The following is a 15,747-nucleotide window of genomic DNA, read 5'->3' on the forward strand; positions in this document are numbered from 1 at the left end:
AGGAATGGGAGGAAGTTTCAAGTGTTACAAGAGTGAATGAAAGGTGTAAAGTAGACAACTACAGGCTCTTTTCATCTCTCTTTTCAGTAAAGGGGGTAGAGCAGTGGGGAGATTTCTTTTGAGAGAAATGAACATAAGAGCAGATTTCTTATGTTAACATACTACAGCATGCTTTTTGGCCAAAGGACATGATCTGAGAAAGAATGTGAAATCGATGATAAAAGAAGGAATAGTAATAACTTTAGATGCAAATTCATGAATAAAGAGACAGTGAATGGGGTTCAAATCAAAGTTAGGAGGACTTGGTCTTTAAAAAAAGCAGGGACAATACTTCTCGTTCAATATATGTGACAAAGCATTGCTCCTTTTTTTAAAAAAATTAATTTATTTATTTTTGGCTGAGTTGGGTCTTCATTGCTGCACGCGGGCTTTCCATGGGCTTCTCATTGTGGTGGCTTCTCTTGCTGTGGAGCATGGGCTCTAGGAGCACAGGCTTCAGTAGTTGTGGCACACGGGCTCAATAGTTGTGGCTCATGGGCTCTAGAGTACAGGCTCAGTAGTTGTGGCGCATGGGCTTAGTGGCTCTGCGGCATGTGGGATCTTCCTGGACCACGGATTGAACCTGTGTCCCCTGCATTGGCAGGCAGATTCTTAACCACTGCACCACCAGGGAAGTCCCAATTAACTCTCTAATTATACTAAAGAGTGCAAAAATGTGTACTTTGAAGTGAAATGCTGTGTAATAGAAATGATCTTAGTTGTCAGAAGGAAGACCGTGAGGAAACCCATATGGTCTAGAAAGAGGGGACCTTTTATATACTGTGGCAAAACACGGTAAAATGTTGCCTATGAAAACTTGAAAAGCAACCTACATGCCTACTGTAGTGTAGTCTAGGGGAATGATTGGCAAGAGTCAAAATATTGTAAAATTTAATTTTACTTTCTGCTTTTAGCAAGACATCAAAAGAACGAGCTGAGCTTAGGCGAAAATTGCTTGAGAGAATAAGTAAAATAAAGTTAGCCCCAAATATTGAGATTTTGAAGGGTTTGAAAATTCAGCTGCTTCCTGATCCCTATGAGAAGAGACAAAAATGAAAGAAAAAAACTTGGGGACAACAAATGTTCGTTAAGATTTATAACTTATTCATAGAGATTCATCCCTGAGAGTTTTCCCCTGTTTTATGTCTAATTTTCAGATAGTCTCATGATAATTGATATCAAATTAAGAGAGAAAGTCTTGGGACCAAGGGAAAAAAAAGTCAGGCTTGAAAGTTATGTCTAGCTGGGGAAAAAATGTTGTGATTACTGGCACATGTAGCTGACTGGAGGCAAGTAAATCAGGAACCTATTAAATTTTAAAATAAATTATAGTGTTGAGAAGTGTAAAGCAATGCTTGGGCCTCCAAAGTACATCAAGATAAGGCCTGTGGAGGATTTGTAGTACCAAGAAAGGCCATAATCAGAAGTGCCCATCAGATTTGCCGTGGAGAATGAAGAGAAGATAGAATCCCTGGAATGAGCTGAACAGCAGAGGAAAATGCACAAAGAACATAGTAGAAAGTGGGTGGCTGGACAATTGGTTTTCGGTGACTAACCATCTTGATTTGCCTGGCACTTTCTTAGTTCCAGGGAAACCAGAATGGTTGGTCACCCTGTGATTGTTCTACAAATGAATTTTTCCAGGTGAATCATATGGTAAAATAATGGGACAAAGTAGTTGGCGATAGAAGTGAAAGTATGGTTGGTGATTCCAAGCCAGCTGGGGAGGGAAGGATGGTAAGCAGGGGGACAGTAGAAAGAATAAGGGACCAGAGGTCAAGATGAAGCCTGGACTTAGCCACAGAGGAAGTAAAATGCAAATATGATGGCAGAAGAGGTTGCCATCTAAGCCAGGATGTCTTCACCCATGTAGAGCATGCAAATTAAGTTATTTTAACTGATACCAGAATTTCTCTTAGCAAGACAACTGAATTCAATTGTGGAAATACTTTGATAAGCCACATTGTGTGTGAAAGTGATAATTATTGTTATGTGTGCATTTATGTATTAGCCTTCCTGTATTATTTATGTTTTTCTTAGTTTTTTGGATATCATATGCTAATTTGACTCATAAAAGGCAATACATTTCATTTTTATACCACTTAAGTGGTGACTCGAAATTTATAGCTACAAGTAAAGGATATTCCAAATAATCATTCACTGAAGTAGAAGTAATGTTCGCTAATTTAGTGGCAAATGTTCAAGAGTAAAGAGCACACACACCTTTTTTTACACACTCTGTATTGATGCAAAAAGCTTTAAAGCACAGTATAAGAATTCATGAATAAGTACGTTGAGGAAAGATGCCAAGTTCTTATAAATCACTTATTTGTTTAACTCCAGGGTCTAATTTATATTGAGACCCTAATGCGGCAAAAGCCTTGGTGGGACAGTGTACGAAAAAGTATGCATTTCATCCTGGTTAATATCCTGGCTTCAGTCCCGCCATCACTCTCCATTGATACTAAACTAGAAGACACCAAATGGGTTTTATTTACAAGAGATGTTCTTTCCTAAACAATGTGGGTGGGTTGGGAAGAGTTAGCACGGAAAGATAGAAGAGAAAGCAGAAGTGATTTTGGTTTCATTTTACTGTATTTATTTACTGTATAACTGATCTTGATAAGTTTGGATGAAGGCATGAGAATATGGAGGGTGAAGTTTAATTCAATTCAAGGTGTATAAAGTGCAAGAGTACAAATAATGTGCAAAGAATCAGTCTTACTGGTGGGATGAGGGGACAAACTTGGAGCTAAATTACATGCTTTAGGCTCCTTCACATTTGTATAGGACAGAAATAATCAGTTCCTATTGACAAGAGACATTCCAGGCTGTTTACAAATGAGCACTCATTCACTCTCAGATTCGTGGTTATCTGTGTGGTGATGCAATTGTAAAACTTTTGTACATACCATATTGCAAGCATCAAGTTTGAATTAAGGAATTTTTCTGATCGTTTGAATCTCAGTAAACAAAAAGAATCTAGCTAAACAAGTTACTTTTTTTGAGATACACTTTAATGAATTGTATAAAAATGATTTCGAGCAGTCAATTAAGAACAAGCTTAACTGGTACAACTCTCCTCATAGGAGAGAGAACAGCTGGAAAGATAAAGTGCTGTAGGATCGCAAATGGTTACTATACATCATGGATGCACCCTTGTGATGACTGAACGAACTCATAAAGAACACTCAAGGTACCGTTTAACTGGCTCCTCGTCCCTTTTATTCATTGTTTAGAGGCACTGAAGTCCATCAAGGTAAATCCATGGCTGGCAGTTACCAGGAGAAAATAGCAGTGTTATGCGTCAGGGTCTTGATTAAATGAATCAGCTAGCTTGAGACCCTGCAGAATCTGGAGGAATAGAGCAGAAGTCTCATTAAGCATAACAGGTGAGCAATCATGTGATTGTGGACTTCATTACCCTCCATCATTTGCCTGTATTTTCACAGAGGGCATAGGTTATTAGATGACTGTCAAGGGAAATAGGACTTACTAGGAAGGGGAATCTATCTTATTGCATATTATTATTATTTGGCTTTGATTAGCCCAATCTGAGTACCCACAATTACTAGAAATGCTACAGATGAACCTTAGCAGGGTACAAAATAGGAAGTTATGGGCAATATAATGGACGCTGTCTTCTGAATTCCTCACAAAGATCTGGGGAAGATGTCTCCCTTCAAACTAATGGAAAAAAATGTTCTGTTGTTGTTGTTATTGTTGTTGCAGTGGTAGTTGTGTTGTTGTTAAAAGGACCCCATGAGGAATCAGATAACAAAATATCTTAGGCCCTGCTATGTCTGCAAACACCCACTCTTTATTTATTTATTTTATTTTACTTTCTTTATTGGAGTATAATTGATTTACAATGTTATGTTAGTTTCAGGTGTACAGCAAAGTGAATCAGTTATATGTATACATATGTCCACGCTTTTTTAGATTGTTTTCCTATGTAGGCCATTACAGAGTATTGAGTAGATTTCCCTGTGCTCTATGGTAGGTCTGTGTTGGTTATCTATTTTATATATAGTAGTAAAAACACCCCCTTTTGAATCTGTCCTTGTTTGCCTCTACACAGAAACCATTTGCCTTCCTGCTTTATAAAGAGGCAAGAGGCTTTGGACTCAGAGCTCAACAGACATTAATTGGCTACATTAAAAGGCATTGGGAAACCTCTAAAGACAAATGACAAGATCCTGCCTTAAAGAGATCAACAGTACACCAGGGGCTTCCCTGGTGGCGCAGTGGTTGAGAGTCCACCTGCCAATGCAGGGGACATGGTTTGTGCCCTGGTCCGGGAAGATCACACATGCTGCAGAGAAGCTAGGCCATGGCTGCTGAGCCTGCACATCCGGAACCTGTGCTCCACAACAGTGAGACACCTGAGTACCACAAAAAAACAAACAAACAAACAAAAAAAACAGTACACCAGGTTTTGTGCAATTTCTGTCTAAAGTAACATAATAAATTTCCAATAGGTGTTTTGTTGCATTAGCTTTACCAGTCAGTTTATCCTTGTTTTTTCATTGCTTACTTCACCAGCTGAGATGACAGCATCACCAAGGGCAGCTTATGAATATATGAGACACACAGATACAAGGCATAGCTTGGCTCACATGAAGAGAAAGGTCAAGAAGGCTGGGAAAGACACACCCACAAAGCCCAGGTACAAAAGACCTATTGACGAGAGGCATGAGAGTAGATTATTTCACACAACCATCTCTACCACTGCCAAATGTGGATTTTATCATAACTATAATCGATTTGTGAATGGGTTTAGGATAAAACGTGGCCAGCCTATAAGAACAGATGGAGATTTAAGCAGACAGAAAGAAACTACAAGAAAGAGGTAAAAAAAATCAGAAATTAAAAACAATACAGTTAGAGAAATGAAGAATGTCTTAGATGGATACATCAGTCGACACAACACAGCTAAGCAAAAATTCAGTGAATGTGAAGAGAGATCGAAAGAAATTACATAAATTGAAACACATCATGAATAAAAGAATAAAGTGAAAATAAAACAATGCAGGACTTCCCTGGTGGTGCAGTGGTTGAGGGTCCGCCTGCCGATGCAGGGGACACAGGTTCGTGCCCCGGTCCGGGAGGGTCCCACATGCCGCGGAGCGGCTGGGCCCGTGAGCCATGGCCGCTGAGCCTGCGCGTCCGGAGTCTGTGCTCTGCAACAGGAGAGACCACAGTGGTGAGAGGCCCGCGTACCGAAAAAAAAAAAAAAAACAATGCAGAATATCCAAGGACTGTAGAACAATATCAAATGGTCTAACATATATGTAATTGCAATCCTAGAAAAAGAAGGGAAAGTATATGAAACAAAGGAAATTTTTGAAGAGATAATGGTTGTAGTTTTTGAAAAATAATGAAAGATAACAAAAAATGGAAATCTAATAAATTCAGTGATATCCAAATAGGATAACTACCAATAAAAATAAACATATTCAAAACACAGAAAACTAATGAAAAAGAAAAAAAATCTTGAATGCAGCCAGGTTGGGGGAATAAAACATTATGGAAAACCAGCCATAGATTCAACCAACTGTGGATTGAAATGTAGAACCCATAGATATGAAGGCCAGCTGTACTGCACCATTTTCTATAAGGAACTTGAGTATGTGTGGATTTTGGTATCCATGGGGGTTCCTGGAACTAATTCCCTGTGGATTCCAAGGGAGGATTGTGCACACAAAAGAGCAAAGGTAAAGACTTTGCCCTGTCTCATCAAAAACTGTGCAAACCATATGACAATTGTTGTTAAAGAGGTAAAAGGAAAAAAAAAACAACAACAAAACACTTCATAGACCCTAATTCTATACCGAACGATTGTTTTCAAAAATAAATATGAAATAAAAAATTTTCAGGGACTTCCCTGATGGCACAGTGGTTAAGAATCTGCCTGTCAATGCAGGGGACACAGGTTCGATCCCTGGTCCAGGAAGGTCCTACATGCTGCAGAGCAACTAAGCCCGTGCGCCATAACTACTGAGCCTGCACTCTTAAGCCCGTGCTCCACAACAAGAGAACCCACTGCAATGAGAAGCCCACACACTGCAATGAAGAGTAGCCCCTGCTCTCTGAAACTAGAGAAAGCCTGCACGCAGCAACAAAGACCCAATGCGGCCAAAAAAAAAAAAAATTCAGATAAACTAAACAAATTTTTTTCAAAAATAAATGTGAAGGAAAGACATTTTCAGATAAATGAAGAGTTAGGAACCCCATTTACTAAAAGAACTGTGAAAGGAAGTTCTCGTGGCAGAAGAAATACAATACCAGTCAGGAAGGGGGTATATGCAAAAATAAATGAAGACCTCTTGAAATGATAAATATGAAAGTAAATATAAACATTTTTTCTTATTTAAATGCTTAAATAATTGATTGTCTACAGCAAAAATATTAACAATAAACTTTGAAGTTACTAGCATTATAAAGGTAAAATGTATGACAAAAATAGCATAAATGAGAAAAGATAAGTATACTGCTTTAAGTTTCTTAAACTATATAAATTGGATAATGTTTTATGGATATAAACCATGATAACATAAAATATATTTTAAAACCTTATGATAACTCAAATAATATTAGAAAATGAGGCATAACTTATAAACAGATTATTAAGATACAATGGAAATAAAAACTATTCAACTGAACCAAAAGCAATCAGAAAAAGAGAAATAAATAAAAGAAAGGAGCAGGGAGAAATAACTAATAAGATGGTAGATATAGATGTATTGATAATTACGTGCAAGCAGTCAGATTTTACAAAAACTAATGCTGAAGCAATTGGGCAAACTTACAAAAGAATAACCACCACCTTACACCATCTACAAAAATTAACTCAAAATAGATTATCGACCTAAATGTAAAACTTAAAGCATAAGAATTTTAGAAGAAGAAGAAGAAGAAAAAAAAATAGTACCAAATCTTTGCAATACTGACTTAGGTAAAGATGTTTTTTAAGTAGTGTAAGCCATAAAATACAAGTTTTGAGTTTTATCAGAAAAGGGGCAACTTAATCATCTTATTTATCAATTTGGAATCTAATTTATAATCTCCATGAGGGCAGGCTGGGATGGTTCATTACTCATCAATATATCTCCCATTGTGTGTGCCATTTAGTATACTCCCTTTGTCATTTTTTGAGGAATAAAAATGAAATCAGGAATCATGACTTCAGAATGTTCAAAATCTGTAGGTTTTGGAAGCTGTTCAAAATGAAGAATTCAAAGTGCTTTAATCATGTCTCATTGGAGCAGCATCTCACTTGGTAAGTTTTGAGCCTCCCAAGGGGATTCCTTAACCATTAGCGCGACCATTTGTCATGCTATGTATGTATAGCTCTGGTCAACTTTTTAAGCCATTTTTCTGTCATATGAATTATAATAGCTGACATTTATTGAGTGCTTATTTTTCACTAGGAAATCTTTGACATATGTCACCATTATATTCTCAATTAATGTTTACAATAATCCTATAAGTGACATCTTACTAGTGTCCTGATTTACAGATTAGGCAATGGTGGTACAAATATATTAAGTAACTAGTCTAGGGTAATGGAAGCAGCAAGTAGTGGAACCAGTGACTCTACCATGCATCCTGAGATGATGCTAGACACAGTTCATGCCATTTGCAAGGTACCTGTGGGGAGAAAATCAAAACTCACAAACCCTGCAAAATAAGATTTCCACCTACTGACAGTGGCTTGCATACTAGATAATCTAGACACTGTTATCTTTCCAGTTATATTTTGCAAACAATTATATAGGGCAATATGAATCTGTGACGGTCATGTTTGTTGTTTTCAACTGGGGTAGGAAAATGGAAGGTTTAGAGATTCTAAAGTGGAAAGAGTAGAGTGTTGAGACCAGGAGAGCAATTTAAGATCAAACTGTCCTGTCATGGTCATCATGACCTCATGATCATGTACAGACCATTAGGGTTAAGTGTTGAGGGATGTGGTTACATCGTCAGGAGTGAGGATGCAGAGGAGAGTTCTGGAGGGCTTAGCTAACGTGAAATCTCAGTTACCTCTCCAAGCCATCCTAAATAAACACACAATCTAAGAAACACATGCTATGCAGCTTCAAGAAAAGTTCTACCAACAAGGAATCCTCCACCAGGACCCCTTTACTTAGGAATTTAGGAGCCACTGATGAGCAATATGGAAAATGTGTGACAATATCCCTGGTTTTCACACCTCATCCATCCATCCCTTCCCCTCTCAATGCACGTGAATGTGTGCGCACACACACAACACACCTTGTGCAGAGAACAATGTGATATCACCAGATAGAAGAACTAGGAATATATCAACATTTCTAGGGAACCTCAGTCTGTTCCAGCCCTTAGGAAAAATCTTGACTTGCAACCTGACAAATTTCACATGTGAAAAATTTACTTCAAAGCACACACAAATAGTATTTTATGATTGTTTTATATTTAATATTGCTGCTGTTCTATGAAGGCTGAGTTGGACTCACCCATGTTTTCATTTAACACACATACAATTACCATTACTAGAAACTTATATAGAAGCGACAATTCCTATCTGCCCCGGCCCCACATTTTTATACACACTGTTAAAATCTCTTACTTTACCAATTATGTTTCTCTGAGCCTGGTTACTCTGGCATCATTTATGTCACATTAGTGCCCGTGAAGGTCAGTCTCCATGCTGTCAGGTGGCATTAGAGTGACTCCCAATTTCATTTCTATATAGAGTCGTCCCGAGGTCCCTGTCATTAGACATATTTGCTAGTGGAGCTTCCAGTTGGGTACATCGGGATTTATGTCACCATGACAGGTCACTGAGACTTGCCGGTACCATGCTGACACTAGCCTTGCATTTTGCTTTTTACATTTGTTTTAACCTTAATGAAGCTTTGTGCTGGAAGATAGACCGGCAATAGCAATGAAGAATGAGTCATTACTGTCCTCTGCATCCAGAAAGAAATGTCAGTTCTGCAGCTCAATCTTCATTGCTTTTTATATCAGAGTGCCAGGTGGATTTTAAATTTCTTTAAAATACTCTTACTTATCAAGGCTGCATTCCAGTATCCCTTCTTCCTCAAAATCCACCGTCATTTTCCTTTTCCTTCCCTTCTATTCAGATAAAATAAAAAAAGCCATCATTTCAAAAGTATTTGTGCTGAATTTTTGTTTTGTTTTCCCAGGAAATCAGAAAAAATGTAACTGTGCATACATGGAGACATTTTGACATACAGTGATAGTTATGAGACTCATTATTCATCGTTATTCTTTAGGGAAAATACAGGAAATAATGTAGAAGAAATTAAAGCACATTGAGTTGTAAGAGTTTACATATTTCAGATGTATGCTTATTGACACAGGTGTTCTTTTAAAGAATTTCTTGGGAAAAAGAAAAACAGTTTCTATGGCAACCACATCACATTTAAGACCAAAAAGAATTGACTTCAACTTAAATTGGATAGTTTCAACTTGTGTTTAGATAATTCAAACAAATTGCAACAAATATAATCTGTGCCAACACTCTAATATTCAGTTCTTATCTTTGTTTTTTGTAACACGTCTAAGTATGCCTCTCTGACTTAATGAAGGCTCAAAGTGTAGAATTCTAGATTGGCAGGGTTTTTCTTTTTTTTTTCCCCTTTCAAGGACTACCTGAAATGACAGTCAACCATGAAGGCACAGGGATATACATTTCCTCACACTTGGCAACGATGGTATAAAACTATAAATTTTACCAGTCTCGCCAGTGGAAATATTAACTCTGGTTTAGTTTGTATATTCTGTAATACCAGTCAAGTTCAATAACTTTTCTTTATTACAGCACACCTTGGAGATATTGTAGGTTCAGTTCCAAATTATAAAGTGAATATCACAACAAAGGGAGTCACACGATTTTTTTGGTTTCCCAGTGCATATAAAAGTTATGTTTACACTTCACTGTTCTCTATTAAGTGTGCAATAACATTGTGTCTTAAAAAATGTTCATACTTTAATTAAAAATACTTTATTTCTAAAAATGCTAACCGTCACCTGACAACACAGGGGTGCCACAAAACTTTAATTTGTAAAAAACACACTATCTATGAAGCACAAAAAAGTAAAGCACAATAAAACAAGGTATGCCTATATTATCAAGTATTTTATTTAATTATTGTTATATTCCTTCTTTTAAGGAAAAGTTTAACAATGTGTTTTTTAAATTTTTATTTTATATTATAGTTGATTTACAATGTTGTGTTAGTTTCAGGTATACAGAAAAGTGGTTCATTTATACATATACATATGTTCATTCTTTTTCAGATTCTTTTCTCATATAGGTTATTACAGAATATTGAATAGAGTTCCCTGTGCTATACCGTAGGTCCTTGTTGATTATGTACTTTATATATAGTAGTGTGTATATGTTAATCCCAAGTTCTTTTTTTATTTAGGGGCATTGTTATTTTTTAAATTAATTCTTAATTATTTTTTACCATATTCTTCCTTTGTTATATACGCAGAAAATATTTCTGCAGGTCTTTATCCTTTAACTTTGTTTTTAAGTACATATAGAATTATTTCCTTTTGCTGAAGCGCATCTATCAATGTTTGCTAGGCTTTGGTTTAGGGTTTTCTCTATGACCCCTTTCCTCCCTGTCTTAGTTCAGGCTGCTATAACAGAAAACCACGACAGGGTGGCTTAAGAACAACAGAAATTTATTTCTCACAATTCTGGAGGCTGGACGTCCCAGATGATGGTGCATGATCAGGTTCTGATGAAGACCCTCTTCTGGGTTGCAGACGTCTCATTTTCACATGGTGGAAGTTCTATGAGGTTAAGTTCTATGAGGTTTAAGTTCTATGAGGTTAGGGACTTTGTCCTCTATTTTTTTTTTTTTTTGATACGCGGGCCTCTCACTGTTGCGGCCTCTCCCGTTGTGGAGCACAGGCTCCGGACGCGCAGGCTCAGCGGCCATGGCTCACGGGCCCAGCCGCTCCGCGGCATGTGGGATCTTCCCAGACCGGGGCATGAACCTGTGTCCCCTGCATTAGGCAGGCGGACTCTCAACCACTGCGCCACCAGGGAAGCCCTAGATGACTTTTTTGCATCCTTTCGGTCTTTAAGTTTCAGCACTTCAGAGATATGCTCCCTAGTCAAAGCCCCACACTCAGTGCAAATTAGGTTTCTGTGTTGTATTTTTAATAGTACCCACGACCTCCCTTACAAGCCTCTAATGCTTCAAAGGCAGTTCTGTCTGGTGTTCTCACCATGGTAGAGTCTGGATGCAGTAGAAATGTGGACACTGGTTGCATTAAAGATGTGATTAGATTCATTCTTCTGCTCCTCTTCCCCTATGTCAGGAAATAACTTCTCCAGATCAGCATCAAGAAGGATACACATGAGGCACAGTCCTGCCACAAAATTTCTGTATGGTGCCCTAAGACCTCCTGATATATTTGATTATGAAGCTCTTTATCTGATGGAGTCTTTTTATATGACTATCCTCATAGCCTTGTCTACCCTTTAGCTGTGGCTGATCCAGATAAAGGATATTAGTAGGATGCTGTTATGATAGTTTTTTTAAAAATGTATTTTCCACATTGCATTACTTTTTCAGGAAGAATGTGAGTTGGATTTCAGTATCATGCTTCAGTGTTATTTAGCAAAAACAATTGCTCAAAGATAATGACCTATGGATTCTATTTTCCAAGTTTTAAGTACTCAAGATATTGGAATTAGCAACACAAGATGTTAAAGTTCCACTACAGACTGAACTGTGTCCCCTTCAAATTTATGTGTTGAAGCCCTGAGCCCCAATATGACTCTATTTGGAGATGAGGCTTTTAGGGTGTAATTAAGCTTCAATGAGGTCATAAGGGAAAGGTCTTAAACTTATAAGATTGGTGACCTTGTAAGAAGAGGGAGAAAAAGAAATCTCTTTCTCTCTTTAAGAACATGCAACAAGAAAGGGCCATGTGAGGACACAGTGAAATCACAGCCATATTCAGGACAGAAAAAAAGACATTCCTCACCAGAAACCAACCTTGAGTAATCCTGATGTGGGACTTCTGGCCTTCACAACTGTGAGGAATACATTTCTTGTTATTTAAGCCGCCTAGTCTACAGTAATTTGTTATGGCAGCCTGAGCTGACAAATACAGGTACGCATCTTAGCTATGCTCCATGAGTTAAAAGAAAACATACTTGAAATGAATAAAAGTAAAGAAAATCCCAGAAGAGAAATGATAACTATAAAAATGAGTCAAATAGAAAGGAGCCCAATATTAGAATAGAGATGGTGGAGAAAAGAGCTAAAGGTGCTTCAGTAGGAATTGTTCATTCACGAGAGCAGAAAATGAATAGAATAAAAAGAATAAAATGAGCAAAATCCCAGGCATTCATCAAAAGTTCTGAGATATGTCTATCTGCAGTACCAGAAAGAGGGGATAGTGGGCAGACCAAATAAGAGTAAGATTCTCGACGGCCAAACATTTACCAAATTTGTTAAAAACATAAATTTAAGTAACTAAGCCCTGAGCAGGTTAAATTCAAAGAAGCCCCCTCTAGGCATATCATAACCAAACTGCTGAAAAGCAAAGATAGAGAAAAATTATCTTGAAAGCAGTTAGAGAAATGGTACATGTCACACAGAAGGACAATGATTTGAAGGCTGCAGATTTCTCAACAGGAAGTTCAGAGACTAGAAGATAGTGGGGAAAAAAAGCACCTCAAAACAAACAAACAAATGAAAAAATAGGAATTGTCAGGCCACTAATTTCATATCTAGCAGAAATTAAGAGAAAAATTCAGATTAAGGAAAATTAATAGAATGTATTACCAGCAGTTTGTTTAACAAGAAAAGCTAAAAGAAGTTCTTTGGGGAATTAGTACTGATGGAAACTTGGACGAACATTCAGGAATGAAGAAAGTGCATTGGAAATGAAGATGACCTACTCAATACATTCACATGCACCCGTGCACACACACGTGCATACATACACACACGTGCGTGCACACAAAATATGCACACAAGAAAAATAACCGCATGGACATTCCATCCACTTTTCACAAGCAAACCTACGTAACTACTGGACATTTTCCCCAAGGCATTTCCACCATGCCATAGTCGTTGCATCTTCAGAAGTGTCAGTATCTGCCATAAACAACTTTCTCAGCCTTATTCTCTGGGATTTAGTCTCAGACACTAGTTCACACCCCACCCAAGTCCAGCAAATGTGTACAAATATCCATGATAAGGAGTCAAGATCCCACTTCCCTCCTTCCCAAATGTTCTTTGGCTTCCATATAAGTGCAAATAGATGCAAATTATTAGAAGTCACATCTGTCTTCACCCACCGATTTCTTCTTAGACACCAAGCCTTAGACTAAGGGTTGCAAAGCAAATCTGCAGGCCAAAGCTCACCCACCACCTGTTTTTGTAAATAAAGTTTCACTGGAACACAGCCTCATTATTTGATTTAAATATTGTCTATGGATGTTTTACTGTCCAACAGCAGAGTTGATTGTGACAGACACTATATGGTCCCCAAAGCCTGAAACATATTATTTGGTCCTCCTTTATTAAAATTTGGTCATCTGGTCAAAGAAAAATATATATTTGGTATTATCTTACAAAACCAAAAGGTAGATACCTTTTCTATATCTAGATATTAAAAGGAACATTGTAGTGATATCTCCAGGAAAATAAAAAGTCATCCTTAATATAAATAAACCTATTAACTTTTACAAATGGAAAACTATTGGCAGTTTTCCTAACTCCAGATTAAAAAGGGAAACATTAGACCTGCTCTCAAGTCCATAAATTTTTGTTGGGCATTCCATTATAATCACATACATATGCACTTACACAAAACAATAAAGCACCCAAAAACAACAAACAAAAAATAAAGGCAAAATTTAGAAATTTCTAAATAAATGAAAACCAAGAGAATTTGTTTAGTAGACGTTGCAGCCGAAGAAATAATAAAAGAAATTCTTCAGGAAGAAATGGAACATGAAAATGCAGAAAGTAGTAACTAAGGAAAGGTTATACGTGGGGTAAATCTGTTAGGTAGTTAGTCAGACGTGAGCAGGTCCCGCCCCATCCTGGATGGGGTCATCTTTCTCTCTACCTTGCTCCCCTCCACACACTAGTGATCAGAACATGCCCAGAAATCCTCCGTTTTTGTGATCAAGGACTGCTAAGTTTCCAGCCTTATCAGGAACAAACAAGATACAATCTAACGGCACAGGCTGGCGCAGGCGCACGAAGACCTAAAAGGTGACCCAAAGTAACTCGGGGCTCATTATGCCGTATTTGTAATAAATTAGCATTCCGGTTTTTGCCGCCCCCCACGCCCACCGTGGGTTTTCCTTGGGTGCTTATGGGTAAGTGCCTGCACATTAGGAGAAAAGTTATATAACCTAAAGCTGTCAATCAACTTGTCAATCAAATGACACAGGACACAGGAAGGGACTTTCTACCACCTTGAAAAACCAACCCTACCCCATTGTGGGGCAGTTTCTGGTTTCCAGACAGCCCACTCCCCTTCTCTCTCTCTTGGGGGGTGTACTTTCGCTTTGCTTAATAAAACTCTTGCTACTATGTTTCTTGATTGAATTCTTTCTGGGGGACAAGGAACCAGGAAATTGCCGTTTTGGCGGTAATAAATATAAATGAATATTGGCTATATAAAACATTAGTAATAATTTTAGGTTGTATTTAAAATATATGGAATTAAAGACAAAATTAAAAGAACAGGAAACAGTTAAAATTTTTTAAAGTTCCTGCCCTGAAAGAATTTATACATGTTAGCTGTTACTAACTGATGGATGCTAATAAGGTAATCAATGAAATAAAGGGTAGAATGAATGATAAAAATAAATATTTTATTATACAAAAGAAAGCAAGGAAGGAGAAAAATGAATATAAAAACAGAAGATACACATTTAAATGAAGTGTCGATAATGTAAATTTAGAAGCAAATGGATTAAGTACTTAAGTTAAAATGCAAAGATTATCAGACTCTATTAAAAATACCCTAATCAATATTGCTTACAAGAGATAGTCTTAAGTATACACATTACATAAAACTTGGCAGTAAGAAAAAATAAACAAATCAAACATTATCTCAAAGAAATCTGATATAGCTTAACAATATCAAAGTAGACATTAAGGTAAGAATTAGTAGACGATAAAGAAGGACATTTTCTAATGTTATGTATCAACTTACTGAGAAAATACAGCAATTATGAATTTGGATGGACCTAAAAATATAGCTTTAAAATGTGATATAATGATTAATAGAACTGAGAGGAAAGGGAAAAAAAGAAAAACATAGCCAAATTCGAATCCTCTAATGTACCTTTCTTAGTAATCCAACAGAACAAAGAAATTAAACAAAATCAGTAAGGCTGTGAAAGATCCAAACAGGATCAATTCATTTGACCCAATTGGCATATAGATAACATTGGCATAGAAGTAATTATTTGCTGGACTATACAACCTGTCTGTCATCCTAAGAGTGGAAATCATCCAGTGTATGCTATGAGATATGGAGAAGTTAATCTAGAAATCAATAAGAAGTAGGTAAGTAGAAAGTCTCTAAATCATAGAGAACTAATTAGTGTACTTTTAAATAACTCATGAGTCAAAAAAGAAGTGACAAAGGAAATGAGAAAGTATTTTGAACTGGAAGATGATTAAATATGACATATTCAAA

This window comes from Leucopleurus acutus (genome assembly GCF_964270905.1).
Source record: "Leucopleurus acutus genome assembly, chromosome: 15".
In the NCBI taxonomy this organism is placed as follows: Eukaryota; Metazoa; Chordata; class Mammalia; order Artiodactyla; family Delphinidae; genus Leucopleurus; species Leucopleurus acutus.